Genomic DNA, 6,817 nt, shown 5'->3' with positions numbered 1-6,817 from the left:
ATGGAAGATTCGTTGTCTTGTACATAGTGTTTCTTTGCACCGAATAAGCGCATCTCAGAACTACGCGATGAAGGGTTTTCATAACTGGATGTCTGCTTCCCTCTAGTGGTGAAAACATCATAGTGCCTTTAAATGCAGCGCAATTCAAATTTGTTAAGAAAACCAATAGACAATATTTTCATAAGCGAACAATATTTGTGTGAACAGCACAGGTGTAGATATTCGTATGTTATTTGGTGTGGTATATAGACTTTTGAGCTTATTTTCATGCGGTTCATATTGACACAATAAGCTGAAAATTAGTGGTACTGTTCGGTCAGTCCATTTTCTTCTCTCTCTCTCTCTCTCTCTCTCTCTCTCTCTCTCTCTCTCTCTCTCTCTCTCTCTCACTCTCTCTGTCTGTCTGTCTCTGTCTCTCTCGCTCTCAATTTTTAATCTATTTGTTAAGCTTCTAAAGGCATTGACATAGAGATGCAGAGCCAGTATTGTTTAAGTTACTCAAAATTAGTGTTTAATCATAGTTTATTTGTTTTGAAAATGGTGGAGTTATTTTTCTTGTTCAATTCAATTCAATTCAATTCAATTCAATTCAATTCAATTCAATTCAATTCAATTCAATTCAATTCAATTCAAAATTTTTAATGGCATTAGTCATATAGCCATTTCTAGCAGGAACTTTTACAGAGAAAAACGTCAATTCTGCATGAGCAAGCACAAGTAACAGTGGAAAGGATAAACATAAAAGAGAGCTTAACTTAAAACCTTAATTTTAAAAAGCTAAAATGAAATGGAAACCACTAATGTTTAAATCATGTGCAGTTGTTTGCAAAGTTGCATTGTTGCTGTGACAGCTGAGCTGAGCTCAGAACTATGGTCTCTCTAATAAGTCCATTTAATAATTTCAGCTGAAATTACACCATTAGTTGAAGACATTGGTTTATTTGAGTTAGTCAGTATTGTCAATTGAAATGTCTCCACTGCATGCTTTTTTCTAATGGGATATGCACTTTTTCAGTAATCATATATAAATAACACATGTGATTAAAAGAAACATATTCACAAAATAATAATTATTACAAGACACAGCAACAAAACAGCTGAGATAGCTACGACTGAGAAGCAAATAGACAGCTCTTAGTGTTATAAGTTCATGTTTATTTAATGATGCAGTGTAGGATATTACTAATGGGATTGACAGTTGAGATCTTACATGTTGGTTCATGAGAGACACCCAGATTTATAAGAAGCTCCTTCTCCAGGAGTTCAGTTTATTATTTACCTTTAAGATAAACATTTCACAAAAGCAAAAACCTGGTAATTCGGGACAGAAGAGCCGAGAGACAGCAGCTGACTTACTGTTTAGTTGTATAACAAAAGTAATGAGCTCTTGAGAAGAGAAACTGTAACCCTCTTGTTTGCTATAATCAGGTAATGGCGTTTTAGTGACGTTACATTTCCAACAACGTGCATGAAATCCACAGTCAATGCAAATTTGTAAATGCATCTACTGTAGCTCTGTTGTATATGAAGATAGCCTGCATGTCCTGGAAAACCAACAGTGACAAATTCAGTGAATCAATAAATGGCTGAGAATTCAATAAGAAAACATTTAGAGTAAATATTTCATCTGGCAATTTGTACCAATAACGCTAAAATGCAAATATCTGCCAAACTGTGTTTCCTGTCCATTCTGAATAAAAGAGACATGAAGAAATTAGCGTAAAGATCAAAATAACCTGAAGACACAAAATTGACACAAATAAAAAAATGAAAAAAATCAAAATAAGTTCTTTGTCTGCTGAGGTTGCCAACTGAACAGTGTATACACAGCAGTTTTAGAAGTTCGCTTTGTGCAGACCTATCAAATGAACTGCACTGTACATGTTCATATAAGTACTCAAGCATAGAGTGAGAAATCGTGCAATATGTTGGAAGTTGTACTTTATTTATGACACTTGATTTCTCCTTGTTCTCATAGCAATCATGTTTTTTTTTCTTGTTGCTTATGGTTTCTGTTGTCGCAGATGTGTCAAGGACAGCCACACTCACACACTCACACACATGCATCAATGTGCATGCTGTATATTTTGCAGCCATGGACACACAAACACACACTACTCAACTTCATATTTTAATTTGGGTGTGGACTAGCATGTAGTCAAAGTGCCCTGTGGGCTGACCATATCAGGTCGTGACATTTGCATTTGACAGGAATCACATCAGACAGGGTTAACGCTGGAGAGAACAGAGGGATGGAAAAAAAAGAAAAAAAAAATAGCATGAAAGTCCCCCCCACCACCACCGCCATTTCTCCAACAACCCCTTCCATTTCTCGTTCTCTCCTTCAATCCCAAAGCTGAGGTGCTTAAATTAAAAAGGAAGAAATGCAATTTAAAGACATGGGGTAAACAATCACAAAACACTTGTTTCCAGAGGAGAGACAATTTCCTGGTGCCTTGTCCAATTTCTTATGGCCCGGAGGGCTGCCGCATGCGTTTTAACACCTGGTTCTACACCACTGATTAAAATTGTAATGCTTGTGTTGAATCAATCCGTATGACATTTTGGAAATACACAACTATGAGGACATTTTATATATACAACGTTTTTTCCCCGATTGTTTTCATTTGGAAACTGAAAGGTGCAAGGTGGCGACTCACACTGGGTGTCAGCCCTATGCCTTCCAACTGTTTGAGGAGGAAAAAGGAAGTTTCAACATTCTAAACAAGTATTAATATGTCACTATCATCATGCGTTGTGTTTACTTAAAAAGTCACATGGGCAATTATCAATGCGTGTGAGTGTGTTTAGCAACAGGAAGTTGTAATCCTGATTAAGATGGGAGTAGAATACCATTTAGAAATAATTCCACTCATAAACTGGAGTGTAAGTTAGAAACAAAGTGTGGGAGGATGAACTCCACCTCACAGAACAATTAGTTTTGTTTGACTGCCAGCCTTCCTGATGCTTTTTCACATTATGTTTTTATCGTTCTAGCTCGTAGGATCCATAAGCAATAAAAAGCATAACTCCAAATGTTCTGATGGGATGTTTTTAGCTCACACAATCTGTTTAGTCTGCCCAGAACCGCTGGAGAGATTATATTTTTTTGTTCGGCCTGGTAGTTGCAGTGGAAACAGTTGTGTGACCTTCTCTGCTCTCCATGCTGCCATCACAACCCCATGCGGACTGAGGAAGGAAGTGGATGGATGGATGGATGAATGATTAGTTTTTATATATAGTCTGATGTCATCAAAAGCAGGAATTATTGCTTTGTTATAAAGTGTGAGAGTTGATTTATTGATGTTATACTTATAAAAATTTCATCTATGCATCCATCTTCTGTATTTTTTTCTTCAATTCAGTTGAATGTATGTGAAAGAAAGGCAAGTTCCAAGACCACTATAGGGCAAACACACACACACACACACACACACACACACACAGTCAAGCTTTTTTTTTTGGAGTTAACAATCGAGCTTTAACGAATTTTCGCACTTCAGAAGGAAAGTATGGAGAAAACGAACAGAGAGAGCATGCAAACTTCAGACAGAAATGAGACTGTCAGCTACCATGCAGTCTACTTGCATTAAATTGCAATGCAAAAATGTGCCTTGGTGAAATAATCAATAGTTTTACCTCACAAACATTTCTTTAGTTTAGGTTCAAAACACAAAGTCAAGATGGAGAAAGACGTTAGCCCCCTGAAGTCCTTTGGAGCCTTACTGCAGTGTTGTTGCCATTGTCATCTAAATGAAATCCGAAGCATCATGCATTTTTACCAAAGCAGCTCATGAAAACTGGAAATTTAAATATTTGATGGCCAGTTGTGTGAAACAAGCAGAGGGAGGAGCTCAGAATCAGGTACAAACAGGTAAAAAAACCGGTTCACAACACAAAGACAATCGAAGGGCAAGGAAACAAAGAGCATGATGGTCTGAAAGCGAACAGAAAGAGCCAAAGGAAAAAGCAAAGCAAGAGGAGGAGAACGAGATGGAGAATGTCCAGATTTTTGTAGCACTATTATATCAGCATACCCCCGCAGGCCAAACATCTGAGGCGGAGTGACAGACGGACCGTTGTTTGCTTCACACCACAGAAATGTTTTACCAGCCCTTGCGCCCATGTCAATCAATGGCCGGCATGTTCCAAAACATATTCAACACACAAAGAGAACACTTTGGCTTGAGGAAATGGATTGTGCCTGAGATTGGCAGGGGACTCTCTGGATGTGTCAATCACCAAAGGCCCTTTGTTTTACCCCTGTCTCGGGCTTCGAGAACAAAGACTTTACCTTTTGTTTCATATGCTTTTGTACGTGATACACACACAAAATTGTTTTGTGTTTATTTGTTTTACGTTTGGCTCAAAGAGAAAAGCCGGTTAAAAGGAAAGCTCGTACAAAAGTGAAGAGGGGATTTTTGTCAAAAGCCTACAGGTAAAAGACAAATTCACAACACTCATCTGTGTGCAGCAGGCTTTTGTGAAACTAATCTACACGTTTCATGATGTGCTGATGACGAGTGGAGTCAGTGAGATTGGTAGCGTTTGAAAGCCCAATTTCACACGACAGACATTTGAAATCTGAGAGAGCCGCCGGTTCCTTCTCTGGAATCGCATCTAAGCGGCTTCTCTCTGTTCCTTCTCTCTTGTCCTTTCTTCCTGCCTGGCCTCTCCAGGTGCCACGCTATCTCACAGCTAACACAGGAATCCGTGAGCCATGTACATCCGCGGCCCTTTGAAAAAGGAAGCCACTTTGCTGCTCATCCTGGAAAGCACCTTCCAGCGTCCTCTGTGTTCCTCGCGCAGATGAAGGGGGCTCCTGCTTGGAGAGCGGGTTTGTGTAACCAAAGCCACATGTTGGGCAGGACAGCCAGTTGTAAGACAAGAAAGATCTTTGTGGTGAACACAAGTGCTTGGCTGTCCTCTTGCATGCCTGTCTGTCAGCGTTGCCGTGCTGGCGGGACACCTGTACAACTGTAATTTTACACAGGCAAAAACAAAAGGAGAGCTGGTGGGGGGGGGGGGGGGGGGGCCTAAGGAGGGATTATCCAGGCATGTGTTTGTGTTTGGTATGTCTTTTATTTGGGAAGTATTAGTGAGTGGGGTTGAGTGCCCGTTTCTGAAGGTTAATGTCTGTTGGAGTAAGAAACGTCCGTCCATTTCTAAAGAGTCTCTCATGAAGTGACACTGATGCATTTTCGACAATGAAAATAATCTTACAATCTTCAAGAGATGACCTTTGACCTTGAGAGATAGCTGAGTCACCATCAGAGTATAGTTTTTACATACAGTGATGATCCAAAGACATGAAAAAATGCAGTATAGTGAGAAAAAGTAATCACAATACAAAACAAACAGGACATGGCCACAATAGACACATATTGTAAAATCCATCTGGGTAAATTGCAAAAAGTAGAATAAAATAAGTCATAAATAACATTAGCAAATAACAAAGCAAATATACAACAACAATAATGAAAAACAGTCCAAATCAAAAATCAAAACTGGTTCATATATGTCTGTAATAAATACACAGGTTAGTGCTGTACAATGTAGAGTAAATCAGTTTAATCTGTCATTAAATGCCTAATATAATACAGTTACAAACGATAGAGTTACAAGCACGCACCAATCTTGCTTTTGAAGGAAGAAAGGACCAAATAATTATTTTTACGACAGAGATTTAAAATCTTCAAAAGCCTCTTTCAGGCGCGTGGCTGTCTGGGAATTGAGGGGAAGGTCATGGCGCTGGAATGCAACTGAGTGATAAAACACAGGAAGAGGAAAGAGATAAACTCTGAAAGTTTGCTCTGGGCCACACACACACACACACACACACACACACACGGTTGCGTTATCATTGAGTGTCGAGTGTTGGTTGACAGAAACCACATATCTACCTCAGCGTTAAAACAGTGATAAAACACTTGGGCACCGCTGACCTGTGTCCCGGTGTGTATTTGTGTCTCTGCATCAGATATGAATGTGAAATTCAAAGGCTTTTCAAGTGGAGTTTGTACAGGATGTGATCATATGTTCCTCTTGTTCTATTTGCTCATCATTGAACCAGACTATCATGATAGCGTGGTTAACAACACAATCTTTCAACAAGCATCGCCCTGCTTTCTGAAGTATAAAATAACACGGCCGGCATCACAGCGTGGCAGGTGTTATGCTCCATAATTTAGTAGAAATAATCCATTATGTATATGATTTGGCTTAAATGATACTCACTAAAGGCACAGCCATCAGTTCAGTGGTCCACATCTCTTCTCATGTGTGAGATGAAGAGCATAAAATAGACTTTGCTTTGAAATTTGTCGTTCTCGTTCGCCTTGTGTTCACGTTGTGTTTGCCAAATATTCATCCGCATATTCCACACTGGCCACTGACAGAAAGGGGAGCAAAAGCCCCCTGAGATTAAACGGAAAGTTGACTCTCCCTTTCATGGGAACTTTTAATGTTTTGGATGCAGTTGAGCGTTTTAAGTTGCTGGAATCAGTCGGTTTGTATTTCATGGGCCGTGAGTCATTGATATCACATACTTTTTTTTGGAAATATGCTTATCAATTTATTCCAGAAAGTTAGATGAAAAGATTGATACAACTACTAGCCTGTGTTGGCACTGAGACGGGAGGCAGACGCTAATCTGGATGATTCAAAAAGTAACAAAACACCCACTTTTATTAGCATAATGTCTTTGTTGCAGCATCCAAACAAATGAAAGTGTAACAATAACATATTGTTGTCCTGAACCATACCATTACTGTGCCATGTTGATTATAAGCAGCAGAAATGTAAAAATATGGTAGCA

Source organism: Salarias fasciatus, chromosome 11, assembly GCF_902148845.1.
Source record: "Salarias fasciatus chromosome 11, fSalaFa1.1, whole genome shotgun sequence".
NCBI classification, from domain to species: Eukaryota; Metazoa; Chordata; class Actinopteri; order Blenniiformes; family Blenniidae; genus Salarias; species Salarias fasciatus.
This window is presented reverse-complemented; position numbering follows the sequence as displayed.